Source organism: Protopterus annectens, chromosome 12.part0 (assembly GCF_019279795.1).
Source record: "Protopterus annectens isolate FY-2018-M chromosome 12.part0, PAN1.0, whole genome shotgun sequence".
Taxonomy (NCBI): Eukaryota; Metazoa; Chordata; order Ceratodontiformes; family Protopteridae; genus Protopterus; species Protopterus annectens.
Window position 1 is genome coordinate 1,509,560,607 of NC_056746.1, and position 25,524 is coordinate 1,509,586,130.

Consider the following 25,524-nt stretch of genomic DNA (forward strand, 5'->3'; position numbering starts at 1 on the left):
TTCCACTTAAAATATGTTGTTAGGTCAAGCCAAGGGCCTTAAACCAGTCATTCCCTTATGCAAAAGTAAAGAAAACATCAGTTTTACTTATATTATGGTCTTTTTTTCCAGGCTTTCTTCTCATTTTACATTGCAGTACCTAACATTTCTTAAAATTGAACAAGAAGAAAGGAAGAAGGTAAAAAGGTTTATAGGTTCATAGTTGAGTACTAGGCTAATGACCCTGGAGCCAGTACAAGGCTAGCCCAAGAATATTCCCAGTTATCCTTTAGCCAGATGTTAGTTCCATGTATCCATATTGAGCAAGGCTGTTGAAGTGATCCCTGGGGTGAATTTCCTGTTACCCATCCACTTGTCAAGATTTTTCTTGGAGGGCTAGTGAAGTGCTCTGCTTGACATGAATGGGACGTTTATTCCAGAGTATGGGAATTCTCTAGGTTAGGAACCTGTCCCTCCAGCAGGTCCTGTTTATTGTGGAGATGAGATTGAGGTCTTTGGAGCATGTGGTGCAGATGGACTGAGACTTTTTCAGATGAAACATGTCTAGCAGCACTGGGTTAGACATGGCTTTGTATGCCAAGCAGAGATCACCTCTAAGCAGGCGATATGAGACAGAGTAAAGCTGGAGTTTTTTTAGTCTAATCTGTATAGAGCATGTGTTTGAGTCTTAGGAGCCTCTTTGTGAGGAATTTTTGTGGCCTCTGCAGTTGTTGTAGGTGTCTAGTGAGGTACATGCCGAATGGGGCATTGTACTCTGTAATAGGTCTAATGAGGGATGAGTAGAGAGGGATTATGACTTCCTTCTTCCTGGATGAGAAACTTTTAGTAATGTGGTGTGCCACACAGAAAGACTTTCTAACAACAGTGGCAACATGGTTCTCGAAGGAGAGGTTGCTATCTACCTGTGCCCCTAGATCTCTTATCGCACCTTGTGAGTTGAGTGGGCTACCGTTGATGTAGTATTTTGTGTGCACTGCATTTTTCCTGAAGGGAATGACAATGCGCTTTTTAGCATTGAGCTTAAGACCATGGTTCTAGCTCCAATCGTTGGTCTCTGTGAGGCCTTTTTGTAGGATGTCTACATCAGCTTGAGAATCAGTAATAGCTCCCAGTTTGCAGTCATCCGTGAATTTGGTTAACCAGAGTCCCTTGTTATTGGCCTGAACTTAAGATAAGTAGATACCAAACGGGAGAGGACCCAGAACAGATCCCTGTGGAACTCCACTTGTAAATGCCCAGTAGTCGGATTTGTAGTCCGCTACTTTCACTGTGTGGGTTCTGTCCATGAGCCATTTGGCAACCCATCTCATGATATAGGGGTTAATGCCTAGGTTAGTGAGTCTATCAATGATCCTTGAGTGGGAGATGGTGTTGAAGGCCTTGGCTAGATCAAGGTAGGCTGTATGAACTACCTTGCCTTCATCGACCGCTCTGGTGAGAGATTCGAAAAAGTCTATCAGGTTGAGCAGACATGAACTGCCCTTCACAAACCCAAACTGCGAGGGGGTCCAGGGTTTGAAGGTTCCCTATATCCCTATTTATGAGGTCCATAATGATGTGTTCCATGGCCTTACAGATTAGGCTCATCAGGCTGATGGGCCCGTAGTTTCCAGAGTCAGTAGTCGCTCCTCCTTTGTGGAGTGGAATGACTGTAGTGGTGCACCATTTAGTGGGATCAAAGCCTGGAGTGAGGCTTTGGTTGAACAAGGCACTCAGGTGTGGTGCCAGTTCCCTTTGTAATTCATGCAGAACACAGCCAGGTATATTATTAGGTCTTATGGAAGCTGTATTTTTGGCTTTGGACAGTGCGGCTTCTACCTGTGCAGCCATGATATTAGGGATTTGGCATTCCTCGGGTATTGGGATGGGCCCTGTAGGGGTGAAGGGGGGGTAAAGTTTGTACTAAACCTGTCGGCCAAGATATTTGGCAATATCTGTTGGTTCAGTATAAGTGGTGCCGCTGTGCAGTAGCTCAGAGCACATCTGCTTATTGTTATGTAGATTCTTGACATAGCTAAAGAATGCCTTGTGGTTATCTGTAGCAATTTGTTTCCATAATTGGCTTTGGAGGATTTGATGAAGGATCTCAGTTTTTTGCTGAGACTTGCAATGGAATTTTTCTAGTCTTGGGACTTCACCCTTTTCTGCAACAGTTTTTTGCATTCTGTTGTAGTTTATTAATGGCAGGGGACCACCAGATTGGCTTCCTTTTTTTGGAGGACAGGATCTTGGTTCTGTCTGGTATGGCCTGATCCATGCACTTGTGTAAATGCTCATACAGTGCCTTGGTGTATGATTCAGCAGCCATACATCCATTCCTCATTTGTTTGGGTGATGTGAAGTTTGACACGTCTGTCTTTAGAAGCTCGTAACTGGCTTTGGAGAAGTTCTTCACTGTGGTTTCCTTCATTGGGGGTGAGGGATTGGATTTGGATATTGACTGTGATTAACCTGTGGACAGATCTAACCGGGGAGGGGTTGATTACTGGTGTAGAGCAGTGGTCCCCATGTTTGTAATGACCAGGTCGAGAATGTTTCTACTTCTGGTAGAGGTGAGAATGAGTTGGTCCAGGGCATTGGAATTAATGAATTCCAGAAATCGTTGGGCAAATGAGTTGGAATAGGAGTAAGTTTCCCAGCTAATGGAGGGGTAGTTAGTCTCCCAGTATAAGGGTATTCGGTTGAACCTTGATGCTTTCCAGAGTGTTCAGGAATGCAGAGTGGAAGTCTTGGAACATGGTGGGGGATCTATAACAGGCTACAACCTGGATTGCAGTTTTATCCAGTGTTAGTTGTACCTGCAGTATCTCTGATGCATTGTGTTGGGCAACTAGTCTGGAAGTATGTATATCCTTTATGAAGATGAATACACCACCACCTTTGGGGCTTCAGTCCACACCTCCTTTAGGGCTTCGGTCCAGATTTTGAGGCCGAAAGGTGTGATATGCATTGTAGCCTGGTAGTGCTGGGGTCCTCTCTGGAGCCTTGAACCAGGTCTCTGTTACTGTACAGAGATCAGTGTTCTCCAGTTTAAGGAGTGACTCGAGTGAGCACATTTTGAGATTTAGGCTACTAGGGTTGAGTAGCATAACCCTTAGGTTGCATTTGCTTGCAGTTGTTATGATGGTAAATTTGTCTTCAGGCCATTGCCTAAAAAAAAGGCACTATAGGGATGGCAAGAGCCTTGGCCAGTATCCGGAATCCCAGGGGTGACAGATGCAGGCCATCTCTGGCAAAGCATCGAGGTCTGTCGATCATGTCATCCCAGGTAGATACTGGATCCCCTTTGAATGACACCAGAAACGTCGCCAATTGTTGAAGTCAATCATTTTCTGCTTGTACTGTGGTATCATTCTAGGCAACAGTAGATGCTACTCAGAGCTAGGGTCATACCTGCCTGGGGTACAAGATCCAAGAGCTCCTCCATGTTTCTTTTCATGTAGTCCAGGGTGGTATGTCTTAGGTTGTTCACACCAACATGGACAATGACAGTCATATTTGTACTTGTTGTGGAGAGACCCAAGTGCGTGTGCTATGTGGTGAATCCTGGCACCTGACAGGCATATGACCATAACTTTCTCCTTATTCAACCTAGTGAGCATGACGTCAGTGTACTTTACTATTGAGACAGCTATGACTAGTGTATTGGGTAAAATGCTTTTCCATAGGGGCTTAGGTTGGGTGGCACACTGTTTATGTGGGCTATGTGTCATGGGGGTTGTGTTTGGATGAGATGATTGCTTGTGTTTCTGCCTCGGAGGTCTTTGTTGTTTGGGCAGATTTTTATTGAGAGCCTCTGCAAAAGTGGGTGTGTGTTTTGTGTTGCTATGTGAGAGCTGTGTTGGTGTGTGATCTGAGGATCTATGTGTACTATGTGGTGTGATGTATGTGTTAACCTTCTTCTCTTGACTGACTAGCCCAGTCTTGGTTTGAGAGCGTGTGGCCTCTAGTTTGGCTATGTATATGGATCTATCACAAGTGGATGTTTGGAGGTAGCAGGGAGAGGGCTGTCTGTGTACATGAGGCAATTGCTACATTGCATCAGGATGCCCAGGTTCACAGGAAAAAGCATAGGGAACTGACCTTTAGACATGCCTGGATAGGTGCTTAGTTATTTAAGTACTGGAGCTGTTTTGCTTTCCTTTAAGTACTGAAACTGTTTTGTTTCCTTTATGGAGGTTTTTTTTTTGTGCTACTAGTACTAGGTGTGCTTGCAATAACTGCTGCAAGAGGTTCTGACCAAGTGCTGGGTTCAGAGATCTAATTTGAGTGCTCAGGGATGAAAGTTAGCAAGATCTAAGGGAAAATTTGAAGAACAGACTTTAAGGCACCGATAATAGTTTACCCTAGCTTAGCGGCACTGTACGATGTACAAACCCATGCAAACATGGGTTTCTAAGTCAAAAACGTTGAAAGGGATAGAAACAGCCCAAAATAGCCAATAAAATACAAATCCTGAGCTGGAAACTACTCCTCTAGCGATAGATAGCCTGCTCAGAGCTTACCACTCCCACTGATACACAGAAAGACTTCCTTCTATCTCAGCAAGGCCTGGACAACTCAGAAACACAAAATAATCTGAGATATGGACGATTCTAGTTTGAAAGGTTTTTTTTTGTTTTTATTTTCGTGTTTTTGTCACAGAAACAGGAATACAGTAAATGCAGTAAAAAAATTCACATATAGTACTCTAAAAGGCTAGCGCACTTGAGTGTGTAGCCTGCAACTGTAAAAGCAATTGAAAAATGATACAATAAAGTGCGGTAGGCAAAAAATCAGCAGAAAACAGTTAAATTAGGCACCTATTTTTGTTAGTATCCCTATTACACACAAAGGTAACTGAAAAAGCTTTACTATATAACACAGAGTATATGTTACATTTTATAACAATACTGTTAAGAACAAAAACTGTTTTACTTGGTTACCTTTTACCCTGTCCTTAATGTTCTTCTAAACATTAATAACATGAAGCAGAACATATGCTTTGGAGTCCCTTACAAGTTTAACTAAGTCATTAAAGTCCAATATTTCCAGGTTTTCTTGTTCTGCCATATTTCACTAATGTGATTGATGCTTTATAATCCCACTTTTAGCAATTAAATTTCTGAGTTTTCTTCCTGTTGATCTCCATCTCCCAACTCCAGGCTGTCGTTCATTTCCAACATACTCCTGGTTGTTCTGGTCAACTCATGATTTTTTCTCTCTCTCAAACATTTCCTTTGAAACATTGGAAAAAGGTTTCACTGGCACAGTTTCTCTGTGAGCTTTATAGGTTCATAGGTAGGTACTAGGCTATCGGCCCAAGGGTTTATGTAAGCCTAGCCAACAAGGTTCACTGGCTTAAGCCACCCAAGAAAGTTATTTTCCTGTGCCACTGTCGAGCAGAGACACAGAAGTTGACCCCCTTTTATTATCAGAAGTATAAAAATCAGTATCCCTCCTGTTTGATAGCTCAGTTTTTGTTGGTCAGACTTTTGTATCGCCTCCTTAGCATGTTCTGCATCAAAAAATGACTTTGACCCTCCAGGAAAAAAATATTCTGAAGGTAATTCAATACAGCAACTTCAATATCACACCTGCTTCTTGACATACCTCAATTGCTGAAATAAATTTACTCCTCTTCTGCCTGATGTGCAGTGAGTAATCATTTTCCACAAACACTCTGTCTCCAACTTTTAGTACTTTTTCCTTTTGCCACAGTGTTGTCTGAATCAGTTATTTCTGATGCTAGGATTGCATCTTTACTATCAGAGTTTTTGGCTGTTTTCACATGGCTAGGTTGGAGCATGCACGCAATGTGCCCTTTCAATTAACAGTTCCTGCTGTGGAATACCACTCCAGTAGCTTATTTGTGCTTTCATAAAATTAACAGTCTGCTCTTTCCAGTTTCTCTGGTGCAGAAAAAAATCTCAGGTTTTCCCTAAGTGCTCTGTCCTCTAATTTTATCATTTTGAAACATCTCTTCATGAGCAGTTTCATATTTTGCCAGTCTTTTATTTCATCCTCTGATTTTTGCAGTTTTATCAACTCATCTGAATATCTGCCAATAAGCAAAATATGCTGCTTGGAGCATGGCAGAAGGTCAGTCTGTTGAACTGGACTATAATACTTCCAAGGAAAATACACAGCGGAGATTTTTTGATTTAATACAAGCCAAAAGTAATCCGCTATTAACTTGGATTTGAGAAACATTAGTAATAATGCTGAGCATAAAGATTATGATGTTGGCAACTTTCTTTTTAAGTTAAGAGAGTTTGAAGAGACTTTAACTAAATTAAAGAAATTGCAGTGGCAGCGTAAACATCTTGAGGTATGTCTTCACTTCTAGGTAGTTCCTAGAGGCCTACACATTTTAAAAATGCCTACGTACGGGTCTGCCTATCCTGAACTTTTAGCCAAATGGCAGAAAATTAATTTAGATATAAGCTTTCTTTATATAAAGTTGCTGATTGATTTTCTAAGCCCACAGAAGGCAAATTAATTGCTGAATTAAGAGAGAAACAAAACTCATTACAGAGTTCTTTTCCACTTCACGTAACCATAGAGGCAATGGACAAATTATTTACTGTAATAACATGTGTCTTTTCAAAAGGAGACTACAAACACAGAAACAAAGGAAACTGGAATGAGATTTAACTGATTTTAAGGTGGGTAATGTATTCTACTGGTCTCATGAGACAAGAAGAGATGTTGAGTTATCTACAACTGAAAGACGCACCAAGAATCCATGTATGGTCAATCCCATTAACATTGAGAACAAGCATTCTGATAATATTACTGAAATATCCCTATACCCTCCATTAATGCCATTGTTACCCCTATAACCAATACTAGTGATGTCATCACTTTAGTTCATAGAGATGAGGATGTAAAACCTAAGGAGGGGCTGTTACATGTATCTATTCATAACCAGGTTTTCTCATCCTTCCCTGTACTGCTACAACAAAATCGCCAAATTCTCCACAGGGGCATCCTACCGTAGTCACCACTGTCTCTCACTTGCTAAGCTGGTCTGGCTTGAACTCCCTCACCTCCTTCAATGGTATCAACTCTCACTCGCCCACAAACTAGTAAACCATCCACTAAATGTCCCATCCCTCCAGAATCTACTCCAACCATATCGCACCACCAGACCACTAAGATCCAGCAACAAAAATCACTTCCAGATCACTAAAGCTAATAACTCTGCTGGTGAAGCACTATTCTCTTGCACCATAGCCAAATTATGGACCTCCTTCCCACCCACAATTACCTCCGTACATCATGCACCCACTTCAAAACTTTACTAAAAGCACACCTAAAAGCATGCTGGCTATGCCCTTGCAACTCCCACTCTAATATCACTCAGCCCATCCAATCACTACCTTTCTTCCCACCCCACTAACTACCTTGATTATATCAAGCTTGGATGTTCATAAGCCTAGTACTTATTATACAGCAGGAACTTCTTATTGTAACATTTGTTAATGTCTGTTATGTACTTCGGAGATTAAGATTCTAGTTGTCTACTGATGTACTATGTTCTTCATCTGTAAATATGTTTGTAATTAATTGCTATGTTAATCAAATCGTTAATTGCTATGTAATCCAATGTAACTACTGTCAGTTTATTTTACTGTGGAGCTTTTCTCTCCGGGCCTCCGCTGAAAATGGACCTACGTCCAGTCAGACACTCCCGGTCAACAAATGTAAATAAAAATAATAAATAAATTTACCAATAAGGAACCCTCCGCAGCATGAGAGATCAAGAACTAGGATGAGGAAATGACGTGTGTCTCCCAAGGAAATGAGCAACAACCCATCAGTGAAGAAATACTGGGGGCAGATTACAATGACTTAGTTTATAACTTGTCTTCTTACAACTTGACGGAAGATGAATTGTGTATCTTAAAGGTTTATCCTTCATTCCTACCACTTCTAGCAATGTGTGTGATATATTGGACATGAAAGTATTCTGTCAGAGAGTTATGTTAAAATTGATGTTTCCTGCAATTAATGAACAGACTAATATATTCAAGAAACCTAGTGTATTTACTCCCTGTTACATCCCCTGGTTGAAGCTTTTATGAGATCTTGTGAGCAAGACTTACATAATGTGCATAATAATAATTATGGAACACACAAAAGATTTTACGATATCGCTAAGCAACCAAGTTTAGCTATTGAGTCTCTTCAGTCTAATGAAAATATTATCATCTGTCCAGCTGATAAAGGTGGACATGTGGTGATCCTGGATAAGTCATATTATGTTAATAAGATGTTGGATATGTTATCTGATTCAGATACTTGTATTAAGATTATCAGTTCAACTGTAAATGACATTATATATAGGGTACATGGTGACCTATTTGATTGTCTATGCAGCAGATATATCACTAAAGATCTATATGAATATCTATTGATTAAGACTCCTTTAATATCCATAATAAAGGGTCTTCCTAAGATACACAAATCAACAATAGACCCCCTAAGACCTATAGTCTCTGTCAAGGGCTGGCTGACAGAATCCATGTCCATTTATGTAGAAAATCATTTGAAATCTCTAGTCTCCAAACTCCTACCATCTTGAAAGATACTCATACTTTTCTTATGTCATTATTTGAGGACACACCACCACCAGAGCATTTTGTTTGCAACATTAGATGTCTGCTCTTTATTTACTTATATTCCTAATGATGTTGGCATTCATTATGTGAAAAGTTATTTACAAAATCATGCTATTCATTCCACAGATTTCATTAATACACTTTGTATATTCTTTGAGTTGATTTTAGAAAGTAATGTTTTCACTTTTAATAATGAATATTTCCTACAAAAAACTGGTGTTGCCTTGGGTATTCCATGCCCAAATTCATATGCCAACATCATGATGGCATACTGGGTGTCCAGATTTGTTTTAACAATAAGTTTAAAAATAACATTTTGTTGATGATTTATTTGTTATATGGGAAGGTGATAAATCCAGCTTAGATGATTTTTTTTTTACTTTAAATTGAATCTACTACCACTTTTTTAAAATTCACAATGCATGTGACTATAGAACAGATAAACTTTTTCGATGTACGTTTATATTTTCAAGAATGTACCATTAAGACTAGTATATATAAAAAAAGTTTTTGGAAAAACAGCTTTTTAGATAGATCCAGTATGCATCCCAATCATGTATCTTAAAACATTGTGAAAGCTCAATTTTTCACCTCTCACACTTAACTATTGAGGAGGAGGCTTTTACTAACTCATCAAGATATTTTGATAAGTAGACTTGAGGACAGAAGTTATTCTAACAAGATCTCTAAACAACATGGTGGTGTTGCAATTATTGCCAGACAAGGGAAAGGCAGGCCCTATTTCTCTAATAGGAGACAATGGAATCAGCATGTATCTACTATTATTAGGTCTGATGCATGTAGGATGTTGCCTTATACTTCTGATAATAAGAATGTTCTGCATATAATTAATAACACATTGGCATATTTTGCAGGCAGATGAAAGTCTGTCCAGGATTGCAGGTCATCTCCCTAGAATAACTTACAAAAATTGTCAATCTATAAGAAAAACATTATGTTTTCAGAACCTGGACAATAGACCAATCATTACGTCAAATATATCAGATACTAATAGCTGTAGAGATTGCAATGTGTGTTCTTTTATGGCCAGTGATGGTTTGTTTATACATCCTAGTACAAACAGAAGAGCTCTGAGTGAGGGTGTGGAGGTCATTGAAGTTATTTGCATAGGTAAGAACGGTAGAATCATCTGCATAATGGATCAGTGAAGATGAGCAGCAGGCGGAGTGTAGATTGTTAGTAAAGATATTAAAGAGTAGAGGCCCTAAGTTGAATCCCTGAGGGACTCCAGTTTGGACAGATAGGAAAAGAGAGCAGGGAATTTGCCATGTAACAGATTATAGTTGGTTGCTAAGATATCTAGAGAATCAGAGAATAGTGGAGGAGAAGAGGTTGAGATTGGCTAGTTTGGCTAGGAGCATAGGGTGGGAGACGGTGTCATATGTCTTGGAAAGATCAAAGAAAAGATATGACACTAGTTTATTGGTGTCTCTAACCTCAGTGACAGATTGGGTGAAAGATAGAAGGACTATGGAGGTGCTGTGATGGGGCCTGAAACCATGTTGGGGGGGGGTCAAAAGGTTTTCCTGAAGTAGGTATTTGAGAAGTTGTCTATGAATGCATTTCTCTAGGATTTATAAGAGAGGGGAGAGGATGGCTATGGGTTAATAGTTGGAGGGGGCAGTGGAGTTACCTCCTTTGTGGAGAGGGATGGTATAGAAGGATTTCCAGATGTCAGGGATGGTGGAGTCTTTGATGGAGCAGTTAATAAGGATATAGATGGGATACAAGATAGTACTGGTTCCAAATTTGAGACATTGTGGAAGCAGGTTGTCAAAGGAAGGGGGTCATGGTTTAACTTTCGAAAGGAGGTATTTTATATAGGTAGTGGAGATGGGTTTTAGGGAAAAGGCATTTGGGGGACAAGTCTTGGGGGTGGTGGTGGATTGTGTTTGATTTAGGTCAGGGTGAGTTAGTTTATGGATGGATTCAATGGAGTGTTGAGTAATGTGGCTGTTTCCAGTGGTGTCATATTGGGGTAAGGGTTTGGAGTAGTTGGCTTCCTAGGGTGGAGAATCTTGTTCATGGTGTGCCAAAATTTTTTAGGATCTGCGTGGTGGGTAAATTGGGTATCTTGATAGAATTTTTTCTTGCCCTCAATAATGTTTTTTTTTTTTGCAACGTTTCTTAGTTCTTTAAATTTGAGGAGGAGAAAGGATGATTTAGACTTTAACCGTTATTTCCAAGTATTATCTCTGAGCTTCATAATGGAGAGGGTGTCTTTTATGAACCAGGGAATGGGGTTAGTTTTAACTCTAATTTTTCTTACAGGTGCTAGGGTGTTTAGCATGTTAAGGAAGGTATTGTTAGATTCTAGAACAGCTTTGTGTAGAGGAAGGTCATAGAGGTGGGAACAATTTATCAGAGAGAGATGGTTGTTACAGGTTTCTTCATTAAAACTAGCCAGGTTGTAGCACTCTCTATAGAGGTGGGTTTTGGGAGTGCAGCTTTTGAATGAATATAGAGAGGTGGTCAGTTAGTTTGGTGGGGTTGTGGTAGAGATCAGGGTTGGATGATCGTATCCAATCTAGATTTGAGGAGGAGTTTTGTTAGTATAGGTGGGTGTTGTGAAGAGTTGACTGAAACCATAAAGGTTGATACTAAGAGTGAGAAATATCTGTGACAGTTTGTTCCAATTGATGTTGATGTCACCTAGTATGATTGTCTCGTAGGGCACATGTCAGGAGATCAAGGATAGAATGGATTCAAGAATTGGGTATATTGTTGCTAGGTGGAATATAAATTTTTATTTTATTTATTTATTTTACATTTGTTAACCGGGCTAGTCTAACTGGATATATTTCCATTTTCAGCAGAGGCCCGGGGAGAAAAGCTCCACATATAGACAAAAGAGATACAACATAAGCAAAAATAACAGATTAAAATCTGGTAGGACGTAGACAATGAACATTGTTAAAAAAAGAATAGGACTTTAACTTCCTAGACAAGGTAATTAACAACATATTAAACATTATTTCATAATTTTAAAACCAAGAAGAGAAAGCGTAAAACCAAGGAAAAGAGAAACAATAATAGAAAGAGAGAGCAGATTTATAAAAGATATATACTGTCTGGAGAAGAGACATAGCCATATGGAGGAAGGATATAAGGGAGAAGTCCAAATACGGTGGAGAAAGTAAGCTATGGGAGAAAGCAGGAGGCACAAAAGGAGAGGGAGAGAGAAAAGAGAGTTAACTAAGGAAGTTAAATTTTTAATCAGGATTAGAGCAGGGACACATCCAGTGGCTTTTAAGGTAGATTCTGAGTTTTTGTTTAAACAGAACAGTAGATGCAATGGAAGTAAGTTCGGTAGGAAGTTGATTCCAGTGTTTACCAATGGTATTCGAGAAAAGGGAATCACCAGCTAGGTTATTAGATTTGGTTAAGGTAACTAGCAGTTTGCTTGAAGAGCGGAGTGAGTTCAGATTAGAGTAAGGGGTTAAGAGGTTAGAAAGTACAGGTGTGTTATGAGGTTGGTAGAAAGCTCTTTGGACAAACGTAAGTTGGGAAAGAAGCAACATGTTTGTCAGTTCAAGCCAGTTAAGTTGCTGCAGATTCAGACAGTGGTGAGTTCTGAATTGCTTACCAGTAACAAATCTAGCTATATTATTGTAAGTGGTAGACAGTTTAGAGAGATTGTTTTTCTTAAGGTTAGTATAGATTGGTGAGGCATAGAGAAGAGTGGAAATAAGATGAGAGTGGGCAAGAGTAACTTTGGCTGGGGAGGTTAAGAAAGTTTTGATTCTATATAGAGAGCCAAGTTTCCTGTTTACAGATTTAATGGTATTGTTGATATGACAGTCAAAGGAAAGATTGTTGTCAATCGTGACACCTAGCAGTTTAGTAGTAGAGTCAGGTGATGTAAGGGTTCCATTATTAGATAAGATAGTGAAGTCTAATGTAGGGGATCTGGTAGTAGGCTTAAAGAGTAGGAGTTTAGTTTTTTTTGCGTTTAGGAGTAGGCAACGTTTTAGGAACCAAGTTTCAACTTTGGAAAATACAGCTTGAGTATTAGTTTGAAGTTCAGAAATGGATTTAGCAGAGCAAATTAGTGTGGAATCGTCAGCGTATTGTATGCATGTAGCCTGGGGAATAGCTACTTGTAAGTCATTTATAAAGAGGGAGAAAAGAAGAGGTCCGAGAATAGAGCCTTGGGGGACCCCAAGTGAAATTGGGAGAAGAGATGATTTTTATGGTCTGATTCTTACCAGAGGGGGGATCACTCTGTGGAGCAGTCCCCATGTCCCCATGTTGGTGATCATCAGGTCCAGTATTTTTTGTAACAAGTGGTAACAAGTTGTTGTTTAGCATTCATTTTTATTTCTTTATGAATAGAGATTGCAAGGGTGTTGGTGCTAAGCTCGCGTAATCCCAAGGCCCATTTTTGTAGTTGAAAGTAAGCCCATATAATGGTGTTCTGAGAGACCTTCATTTTTCCAGTGTTTCTCAGGAAGTCATGGGGGGGTTACTGGGTTTGGGAGGGTGGGTAGCAGGCTATAAACTGGAAGCCATTTTTTGTAATATATCTATATATATGTCACTCAGACAGGGTGTTACTGTTAGTTTACAAACTGTTTATGTAATATCTAATGATATATGTCATTCAGACGAGAGTTTGTTATCCCAGAGGATGGCCTGTTTCCTGTTAGTGAGATAGGAACTAAACCAGTGGACAGCCTTAGTTTCCTAAGGAAAGAGATTCGAGAATTTTTAAGAGGAGAGAGTGGTTAACCATGTCAAAGGCTTTGGACAGGTCAATAAAGAGAGCTGAAGACAGGATGTTATTATTGCGATTCTTGTTAATAAAGTCTGTAAAGGAGAGGAGAGCAGTGGTTGTGCTATGAAAAGGCCTAAAGCCATGTTGACAGTTAGTAAGAATGTTGTTTTTTTATTAAGTGGTTCATTAACTGATGGTGAACACATTTTTCCATGATTTTTGCGAGTGGGGACAGGAGAGCTATGGGCCTATAATTAGAATATTCATAGGAGTTACCTCCTTTATGTAAGGGTATGATGTGAGAGATTTTCCAGATGTCAGGTATGGTTTCTTCATTTATAGTTCTATTAATAAGAATGGATATGGGATAGGCTATTTCAGAGGCTGCTTTTTGAAGGAATTCCGATGGAAGCTGGTCAGCCGAGGGGGTGCATGGTTTAAGTTTGTGGATACATTTCTGTATAAAGGTAGTGGAGATGGGTTGTAGCTTAAAGGTTGGTAGTTTGGAGGATGCAAGGTCAGGGATGCTAGTGTTGTCACTGGAGAGATGGGAGGCCAAGGAATTAATAGTATCCATAAAGAATGAGTTGAAAGTATTGGCAGTATCAAGGGAGGAATTCTTTTCAGACCCGGAAGGGGAAGGAGTGGTAGTCTGTCCAGGGTGAAGAAGTCTGTTTAGGGTTGACCAGAATTTTTGAGGGTTATTGTGATTCGCTTGCTGGAGATTACTATAATAGTTTCTTTTATCAGAGAGGATAGCTTTTTTGGTACTGTTTCTTAGGTGCCTGAAGGTCTGTTGGTCTATGGGAGATTTGCTAGTTCGCCATTTTATCCAAGATTTGTTTCTAAGTAACATTTTTTGTCTTGTATCTTTAGATAGCCAGGGGGCTGGTTTAGATTTAATTCGGATGGAATGTTTTGGTGCATGATTATCTAGAATTGTTAGGAATGTGGTGTTAAAGTATTAAACAGCTTCTTCAAGAGGAAGTGTTTTTAGTGGGTTCCAGTTACAGGCATTTAGTTCAGTTTTAAATTGGATAGGATTAAAACATTTGAGATCACGTAGGGTCCTATAGATAGGAGAATTGGTAGAGGCATTCTTTTGTCTTATAGGTTAGATTGTGGTCACTAATGTCATCAGGTAGCGTTCCGGACTGATATTTTAGTAGAGGTTTGTTAACGAGAATCCAATCTAGAATACTTTCTTTGTTATTAGGTTTGTTAATCCTAGTAGAGGTGTTTATTGTCTGAGTAAAGCCATGGAGATTAATATGAGAAGCTGGGTTGTTAGTGTTTATTGAGGACCAGTCAAGGTTGAGGTCTCCAAGTATTATGGTTTCTTGTGGGTAGGTGGAAGTGGCCCAACTGAGGATATTTTCTATGGTAGTAGAGTTATTTCCAGGAGGTAGATATATACAGATAATATAGATTGATTTTTTAGGGTTTAGTTGCAGCTTTGAGATAAGAAGTTCAGTCTTGGTAATGTCCAGGTTATCATATGGTACTAATGTTATATTTAGTTCAGTCTTGAATAGTAGTGCCACTCCTCCGCCTTTTTTAGTTTTGCGGTCGAGTCTCAAGATATTGTAACCTGGAGGAATGATTTCATTATCTTTAGTAAAGGGTTTTAACCAGGTTTCAGTTAAACAGAGAATATCAAAGGAGTGGTCTTCAAGAAGAGAGTGGAGATGGGTGATTTTGTTATTGACACTTCGGATATTAAGGTGCCCTATGAGTAAAGTATTTGCATTGGAGGTTGGTAATAGAAGGGATGAGTTTAGTGTAGCAGGTATGGCTTCAGATGAAGTATTTGAGGGCCCTGGGTTGGGGTGAATGTCACCATCTGCCAAGGTAGAGCGGTTGTATTCCAAGTAAGATTTGTTAGGGAAGTTCAGTAAGTATTTTAGTTTCCTAAGCAAGAGATTTTGAATTTTAATGTGAGACAGCCTATGATATCTGGCTAAGAGGTAACTAGAGGTAGATGTAATGTTTAAATGAGTAAAGTTTAGGCTTTTGAAATCTGTAGCTGTATGTTTGGGAGAGTAGTTAAAGTGGTAATTAGGTTTTGATTCATAAGAGGTCAAGAAATAGGGTAGTGTGAGTGCAAGAGAAGTAATAAGCAGGAGTGTTAGTTTTTTCAGAGCAATTTTTGTTACAGAGGTCATGGGTGGAGTTTTGTAAGTTTTAGTGGACATGTTGAGGTGAGAAAGAAAGGAATAGACAAGAGGACCTAGGCTAAGACTATAGTATAAGTAAGAGAAGCTAGATGGAGGAGTCAAAGTATGTATTTAGCTTTAAGTGGGGAGGGGAGATAGGAGAGGTAATTGAGGAAGGTATAGTTGGGAGGGAAGTTGCAAACGAGGTAGGAGTCTAGGATAGGTGCAATTATAAAGGGGGTGTGGTATGTGAGGTATAAGGCTAAGGGTACGTGGGGTGGGTGGGATAAGGGGGTAGGGAGGGGAGCGAAGCGGGGCAGAAACAGTTAGAGAAGAGAGTGTAATCAATCAGCTTAGCAGGGAAGCTGAAACACTACGAGTTTCATATACTACGTAGTTTAGAAAGTAAGTATAGGAGAGTATAGAGATGTTAACTGGATGTGCAGGTAAAGAAACATGAAAAGGTACAGGCAGTATACAAGAACATAACAGGTACAAGGTATAAGTAAGAAAATATACAGTTTACAGAGGGACACTGAGAGGGGTATTTGAAAGCAAGCAAGTAGAAATATTCAAGATACAGTCGTTTAGTGAATCATAAGGTAGGAAGAACAGAGAAAGGAGTGCAGCAGCCAGAAAAGTATGGAGAGACAGTGAAGAGACAGAAAAGGCAAGGCAAGCGGGATGTCACAGCTATAGTAAGGCTAGCAGATGAGGGGGACTTCAGGTCAACCAGGGGCGGGAGGGAGTATCAAAAATAAATGAAAGGGGAAAAGGTAACTATTAGAATGCAGGTAAGCAAGGGACAGAAGCGACCTTAGCTGGTGCCACGTGTGTGCTGCCCACAAGAGGACAGAAACACCAAGTAATTAAACAAAATGGACGTACAGCCAATACAGGTGAGTTTAGAAATCAAAAAAACATCACTCAAGAGGAGATAGGGGGTGCTTCCTGGGTGCCAACACAAATGGCCTGCCTTGTAGCTTCTGGGAAACCAAGAGAGATAAGCCAGCAGGGAGGGGACAACCCGATGAGGAGCACTAGGCTTTAATGCTGGAATACAAAAAAAGAAAAGGAGGGTTAGGAAGACAAAAGGTAACAGAAAGAACAGAGGTGGTTAGCAATAGAGTGGCAATGGCAGCAATATCACATTTTTTGTCCAAGTTAAGGTGGCATTTGAGGATGATAAGCTCAGCTGGATGGAAGTCAGGGAGGGGGAGAGAGGTGGAATAGCTCTGAGTGAAGGATGGCGATACATCCCCCTTTTTTTGGATAGTCTGTCATGATGGAAGATACTGTAACCAGGGGGAGAATTTCAGAGTTAGAGATTTGGGGTTTGAGCCAAGTCTCAGAAAGTGTTAAGATGTGAGGAGAATGATGGGCTATCCAAGAGTGAAGCTCAGTTATTTTATTGGCTAGACTTTGTAGGTTTATGGCGTATATACAGATGTGTTTGGTTGGAGAGGAGGGATTTTGATTTACAGTAGGTAAGTTGGTTGCAGTAGGGGAGCTGGTAAGGGTTGGGCCAGGATTGGGGGTGGATGTCTCCATCTACCAAAAGGTTTGAAGGAAGAATGTTGGGTTTAGTGTAATATAAGTACAGGTTAGGGGATTTTAACTTGTGTTTGGGAGTGGCTAGAGTATGGCTGAAATATTTTATTTTTTAATACGAGTGCAGGAGGTATTATAGAGTGAGGAAGATATTAGGAGGGTTAGGGTATCATAGTAAGATGGAGTATCATGTGAAAGAGTGAGAGATGGTGACAAATAGAATAGTGTGATAAGAAGATAGGCATGATAAAATGAGGAGAAAGGGGGAAGGAGGAAGTTGGGAAATGGGTAGGAGAGAGATTTGCAGTGATGACAGAAGGGAGTTAGAGTAAGGAAATTACAGGTAGATGAGAGACAGCAGTGATGACAGAAGGGAGTTTGAGTAAGTTGTTAAGGTAGATAGAGGGAAGGGATAGGTAAGGTAAGAGCAAGAGAGAAATATTTTTAATAGATGGAAATGTATGGGCAGGGTGGGGAAAGGAAGAAGCTGGCTGTGGGTGGAGTGAGTTATTTTAGGAGAGAGAGTGTGCGCAAATGGAAACAAAGGGATTATAGTTAGAGTAATGATGGGCTATTGTTGGGGTGGGGAGGGGGATTTCAGTAAGGGAAGTGATGTGCTATAATTTGATAATTGGAGGTGGGGGGAGGGATTTAACAAGGTGTATAACCAATACATTTAGGGTATTCAGGGGTGGGTGAGAAAGGGGATAGGGTAGAGTAGTGAAGTGAGCAACGAGCATAGCGGGTTAGCCCAGGACATGATCTGAGGCTGAGTTTCAGGACCAATCAGTCAATCTGGGAATTTGGCAAGGTAGGTTAATTGTTAAAGGTATTATGTATTTGCCGCTACTCAGAAGTACATATAATAGTTGTCCACCAAGTAGAAAAATCTAAGGTAAGTAGCCAGCTGCTGTTTAAAAGTAATAAGCTTTTGCTGCTTAATTAGAAAGAAATTCTTGCACCAATTTCTTATCAAAGTTGACTCAAAGCAATGACTGATATGCAGAAAGTAGACAGGACCTGATCTTAAGCAGCACACTACCTAGAGAGTCAGTCACTATAATGCATCTGTACTTTAGATTTAAATGGCTAAGGAATGGTGGGGGAATTTACGGTTGGGGTTGCAGCTGATGGCTCAAGGTAGTGAGATTTTGTTATTCTGTTTTATTCTTATGTATGTCGTATAGATAATTATCATAGTTCTTTATTATATCTTATGTATGACAGTGACTTATGTTTGAATTTTTTACTTTTATCTTTTTGTTTTTTCTTCTGTGATGTTCCTCTACTGTATATATCTTGATTTAATATGTTCTTAGAAATAGGAATTTTACTAAAATATTTGTTTTTAACTCATACTATAACATTGAACGCTTACTTGCATATATTCATTTGATTCCGGGTTATTTTTTGTTTCATGTTTGTGTTCTATTTTGACATCCCACAGTTTTTATTACCTTATATAGCATTATCAATGCATCTGTACGTGTTTAGATTCAAACACTTTACTTATATTTTTTATTCTTTATTTTTTGATTTAAGACTTTCAGAGTCATCATTTCTAACCTAAAGACCATATTATTTAGGTGCTGCATTGTATTTTTGCTCTGATGATTGCAAGTATAACTTTCTTACCATTCACATGGTGTATGATTAGGCTTTTGATTGGCCATTATGTGAATTAGGAAACTGTTATCAGCACAAAAATGACATGACATAGATGTTCGCTTAAAATTTGGTTTTATCCAACTCTTTGTTCAACTTCATCTTTTAGGTATGTTGTCAATATAGTAATGTGGATTTACTTTACATAGCTTTATGCTCGTTTGATGATGCCGACTGAGGTACAAGAAGCTACACTATTTTTAGTGAAGTTTTACAGATGCCTGTATTTGTTCATAGATACTTGTGATGAGTGCATTTCACTTTTTTAGTGACTTCATTTATGTAAGTTTTTAATCTGAATATTAGTTTATGTGAACAGGATGCTCTAAAGTAATTTTTGAACTAACTTTGATTTACTTTGCAAACATTGTTTTGATTATTTTGCACTTCTTTATATTCATATATTTATCACTCTGAGACTGGATATGATCCATGAGAGATAATGTAGAGCTTTTTATTTTATTTTGTTGTCTGTTAAATAAGTTTTTATTATTAATACCTTGTGTATAAGTTTTTAAATAGACTTGTACATTGTCGGTCATGACGTATGCAAGCTGGTTCGCTTTATTGGTGTTTCAGCATTTAAATATGAGGATGTTTGCATTGTTACTTTAATGTCTGATGAAGTGTTAGATAACCAATGTGAAAGCGCTTACATAATAAAGTTTGTTTTGTTTTATATTTTGTGCCATGTTTGTTGTCTCTTTATAGTCTTTTTTCATCTAAATCTCTGTTTAAAGCTTCTTCCATTTTTTTCCTAGCCTTTTGTTAGTTGAGTTGATATACTCCTTCAGTGTTTCCTTTATTTTAATCAGCTCTGAGCACATTTAACTTATTTGTTTTCCTCTGGATTACTGAAAATCATGTCTTGCACCAAAGCTAGAGCTTGAGCTGCTTTTTGCTGAACAGCTGCAGGATTCTTCCCAGTCAGTGTGTTTTCCTCACCGTTGGTGGTTGCTTTTCTTTCAGGTTCTCTAAATTTCTTCTTTTTTGTCATCCAGGCGGTGCATTTAAGTTGATAGGAGGTTACTGGGCTAATCGCCCAAGGTCCTTTACAAGCCTAGCCATGTTATACCTGTGTTCCCTAACTGACCTTGATTAAATGGTCATTATTTGTAGAGTGGGTCTGTGATCAGTCCAACTGTCCATGTGGGACATAGGCGCCACCCCTGGGGTGAATTAACGATCTCCCATCCAGTTGTCTAGGTTGTGCTTGAATAGGGTCATTGAGGAGCTCTGCTTCACGTGAATTGGGATGTTATTCCAGAGGATCGGTAATCTGTGGGAGATGTATCTTTCTCTCGGACATGTTCTGTTAATGTTACAGGCTAGGTAGAGATCCCTGGAGTCAGTGACTTTTGTCCCATTTTATTTGTGGATGTGCAGCTTTTATATAAGGCCAGAAACAGAGACTGCTCTGTAGGCCAGACACAATTCACCTCTCAGCACACTGTAGGATACAGAATACAGTGACAGGCTTTCAGTCTTTCCATGTAGGTCATGTTTTGGAGGTCTTAAATTTTCTTGGTGAGAAACCTCTGTTGTCTCTCCAACTGCTGCAGGTGTCTGGTGAGGTACATGCAAAGGGAGCATTGTACTTTCTTAGTGGTCTGATGAGGGTCGAGTACAGAGGAGTTATATAACATCCTTAGTCTTGGATGCAGTGATCTTACTTATGAGATGCACAGTGTAGAATGCTTTCCTTACCACTGTGGACACATGATTATCAAAGTTTAGATTGCTATCAACCTGTGTTCCCAAATCTCACACCACTGGGTTTGAACTTATTAGCCAGCAATGGAAATTTACCCAAAAAGACAAATTCACTAGCTGTCTTTTCTGAGTTCCTGTTTTCACACTGGGAGTGCTGAGATTAAGCTGTAACTCAGTGTGCAGCCATATTGGAAGTCAGAAACATTTGCATTCCTTGATACAATAGTAAGGTTAATTAATAAGATTAAGAACCAGGCGGGGGTAACCTCTTTTACCTTTTTTGATATATATTTAGAGCCATTGGCAAAGAAAATAACAGATTCACGTATTCAGGGATATAACTGGTATGTAATCAAGAAGAATTGGATTTATTTGCAGATGGTATTTTCTACTTTATAAATTCAGTAAAGGACATAGTGTTGTGGAACATTTTAAGACAGTTTCAAGTATTTTTATTATATAAAATTTGTGAAGATAGAACAGAGGATATAAGCCTAAATCATTTTCCCACTCATTATTTAGTTCAGCAATACCAATATTTATGGGGGATATGACAAGATGAAATGTTTAGGAAAGTGGTTTAAAAAGGCCCTACTTGAGAAGAGACTAAAAATATGATACAAAAGCTGAGAAACTGGAAGCTGTTTATGGATATAGATATTATGATACAAGCAGAGAAATATTTTTAGTTCTGTTAGTTTTATATACAGTTCAGGCATATTTTTATCAACCAGATGAGACAATGATTAATAGATTTGAAGAAATCTATCTGGTTAGGAAAGAGGGCAAGAACTGAATGAGATAAGTTGATCCTCCCAGTAGACCAAGGTAGTTTAGCATTACCTGAATTGAAAGAGATATTTTAGAGGTACACAGTTAAAACTCATATACATAATACAACAAGAAGGTTATAATTCAAATTGAAAAGGGATGATGATGGAGTGGGGGGGGGTTCAGGAAATAAGGACAGAGTTGTATTTTGAATGCATATTCTTAAGGAGAATGATAACCACTTTACATCATATTATATTCATAAAGGTAAAGAAACAATACTAATAACTAAGCCAACACAGGAATGGAGAAAGGAGATTTTGGAGAAAGGAGATTTTGTCAATAGGGATGACCACAAGTAGAAGTACAGAAAATAGGCAAGAGAGGAGTGGAATTTACTGGAGAAAGCAGGGGAAAGGAACCAAGGAATTGGGAGCAAATAATCAGACGAGGCAAAGAAGAAGTATGGATTGATGGTTAGAGACTGCTTTCCCTATTAGGGATTGATATCAGAGTTTAGTCAAAGAGAAAGGGAGAGGGAAGTCCAAAGCGAAATACCTGCTCTACTAAAGTTTCTAGCTGAATCTAGAATAGAAGCTGCTGTAAAAATGGGATAATTAGTAGGGCATATAAAATATTGCATGATAACTATAAGAATCAATCAGAGGTGGTTAGAAAAGATTGCAAAGAGAGACTGGAAAAGCAGGAAGACATTATTTAAGGCTCCCAAGTATGGAACAGCATCTGGAAGATTTAGATTTTTTACTTGGAAGTGTTTGCATAGGTATTTTTATACCCAAGCCAAATTCAAATAATTTTTCCAGAAGTAGATTGGAAATGTTGGAGGTGTGATGTGGAATAAAGAAGTGACTGGGAACATGTTTTTTTTTTTTGGGGGTGGGGGGGTGTAGTGAGCAGATTTTAAAAAAATTCCCTACAGAGTACTCTGTCAGAAATATTGGGAAAGCAAATAGCTGTAACTAAACAATTGATTCTTTTGATCTGGGACACATGATCTGAATTGGCCAGACATAATAAGGCCTTATTAAGTTTAATTGTGCTAGCTGCCAGAAAAAAATACTAGAAAATGGAAGGATCTTAAGAAACGGAAAGGAACAAACTACATGCAGAATGATGATCAAGAGGATGAGGAGTGAGATTTAAGGGAAGGCAGGAATTGAGTGATTTATGTAATACTGGAGTAAACGTTTGTTTTAAAGAAAGAAAACATGTATAATATTTGTAAATGGAAAAATGTTAATATGGTTTGTTTTCTGTTAATGTATGTTTACCTTTGTCTTAAGTGGTAATTTAGTAAAGGTGCTTTTAAAAAGTGACTCTTGTAGCTTTCATGGGATTTTGCAAATGAAGAACACCTGCAAGCCGTCTCTTGATCTCAGTCTACTACCCCAGTAAACAACATAACAGTCCTTTACAAATTTGTAAGAGTTCATTTTGACTTATTAACACACATTATCATCCTTGTCAGCTGCTCTAATAATGCATTGATGATGCACCTCTCTGAAATTCTGATTGTCTTCCACTGTAAATATGCGAAGTTATAACACAAATTATGTTTATATTTTTAAATTATTCAGTGGCTGCAAAACTTCAATAAAAAACAAAATAGCAGGCTTATAGTGACTTTTAAATCATCAAATCAGGTACTTTACTTGCAATTTAGTATATGCAGTTAAACCGAAAGTGCCATGCATTTTATATCTAATTAATGCCCATTTCCTAGCCATTATGCACTTTCATTTAAGTTAATGCCCAGATCCTTATTGTCACTATTGGTATCAGTTAAAACTAAAGTAGCTCTTTTTTAAAAGAAGAAACATCTTTATTAAATTATCACTTATGACATTGGCAATCATACATTTATATAAATGAAAACAAACCATATAGACATAATCTTAATTGCAAGCATTATACATCACAAAACCATATTGACATAACTCTAGCTGCAAACATTATGCATCACTTGTAATCTACCCCATCATTATCAGTCAGACATTACATAGGTCATTCAAATCCTGCCCTCTTTTAAACCTCATTCCTCCCCTGTATGTATTGTTCCCACAATTCCCATTTTTCTAAATAATTTGCTCATACCCTTTTCTAAAGATCCCAATCCCAGTTGTTTTATGTCTGTTACTGTATTCAGTACTTATAATAAAAGTGGCTTAGACTTTTATTCCTATTTTCTAGTAATTGGTTTATTAGCAGCCACTATAATGAGACTCAGCAATGTTTTACTATGTTTAGGCAATTCCAGTTTTGTATCATAGCTCAGAAAAATCATTTTCCTAGATACCCCAATTTGCTTACCCAGTATCTCTGATACAGTAGCCTGCAAAGAATCTTTAAAGTCTGCCAACTCATTACACACTTAGAAGAAATGTTACATTTATTTTTTTCTTCCCCATCACACCTCCAACATTTGCTGTCTACCTGACGAAAAATTCTCTGGAGTCCACTTGGGATATAAAAATATCTATATAAACACTTCCAAGCAAAAATCCTAAATCTTCTAGATTTAGTTGCATATTTGGGATACATACATTTATCCACCATTGTTTCTTTGTGAATTGCTTATCCAGTCTTTCTTTGCAGTCCTTTCTAAGCTCCACTGACTTATTCTTATAGTTATTGTGCAATATTTTATATGTTCTACTAATTATTCCTTTTTTCACAGCAGCTTCTGTTCTAGATTCTACTAAAAAGTCTACCAGTGCTAGTCTTTCATTTAGGACCCCATATTTCTTTCTGTTTGCCTATACTCTGATATCAATCCTTGATAGGGAAGGCAGTCTGGTGACTGCAATCCCAATAAATTCTTGGCCTCTCCCATTCTATTACCATTCCCTCTCTAATTATTTGCTCCTAGTAGCTTGGTTCTTTTACCAGTTTTCTCCAATAAATTTTAGCCACCTCTGCCTCTTGTCTATATCCCCTAATTACAGTGATCCTTATTGGCAGAATCTCCTTTCTCCATTCCCATTTTGGCTTAGTTCTTAGAATACTTTCTACTACTTTATGAATATAATATTCTGTATGATTATTGTTATTCTCCTTAAATATCTGCATCCAAAATCCCAGTCTCTCCTTGTTTCTTGAGCTTCCCCCATTTCATCACCAGCCCTTTCTACTTTGGCTTATAGGTTTCTGTTTGTGCTATGTGTAGGACTCTTAACTATGTCACTCTGAAATATCCCTTCTATCCCTTCTAATCAGGTAATCCCAGTCCAGCTTTTTCTATTGGAAGAATCAGCTTATCCCACTTGACTCTTACCATCTTCCAATGCCAGATAATATTCTTCAGCTTTTTATTAATTGCTATCCATAGCTTCTCTGGTTGATAAAAATTTGCTTGACCCGTTTATAAGACTAAAGGGACTAAAACATTTTAACTGATTGTATCTGACTATCCATATCCACAGAACAGAACTTCCAAGTTCTCAATTTTTGTATCATCCTTTATTTAGTCTTTTCCCACATATCCTTAGCCATCACACCATGATCATTTTTAATTCATACTCCTAAGTACTTCATTTTATAACTTCCCCATAATTATGGATATTGCTGAACTAATTTGTGTGTGGGTACATAATTTACAGCTATTGCCTTTGTTTTAGTTTCATTAACTTTGTATCATGAAAGATGTGAAACTGTCTCAAAATGTTCCACAACACTGAAATGTCCTTTTCTGGTTTTATCAAGTTTAAAATAATATCGTCTACAAACAGAGCCAGATTCTTGACTACCATACCAATTATATCCTTGAATTTCTGAGTCTCTTATTTTCTTTACCAGTGGTTCTAAATGTAATGCAAATTACAAAGGAGAAAAGACTGCCCCTGCCTGGTTTCTCTGCTCAAGCGGAAATTATCAGAGAGTTCCAGCTTTGATGCAAGACAAGGCTTCCAGTTATCTAGAGAAATAAAATTCAAATGTGCTCAAAACTGACTAAAATAAATGAAACATTGAAGGTGTATATAAACACAAATATCAAAAAAGCTGGAAAAATGTAAGAAGCTTTAAAAGGCTGCAAAAGATAGCTACTCAGAAGAACTGATAAAACAGCAAAAATCAGACATCAAAATGAAAAGACTGGGATGGGGCGTGGCCAAGGATGAACACAGGATAGCAGCAGATTTCTTCAGCTCCACCAATTTCATTACATTGACAGGAATTAATTACTTAAAAAATTAATTCTTGAAGTAATTTTCTTTCTAAATATGTTTGTTTTATATAGTTCTTGAACTATATCTAAAAAAGAAAGGAAATCTTAATAATATTCCTGTCAGAAATTACTTTGGAA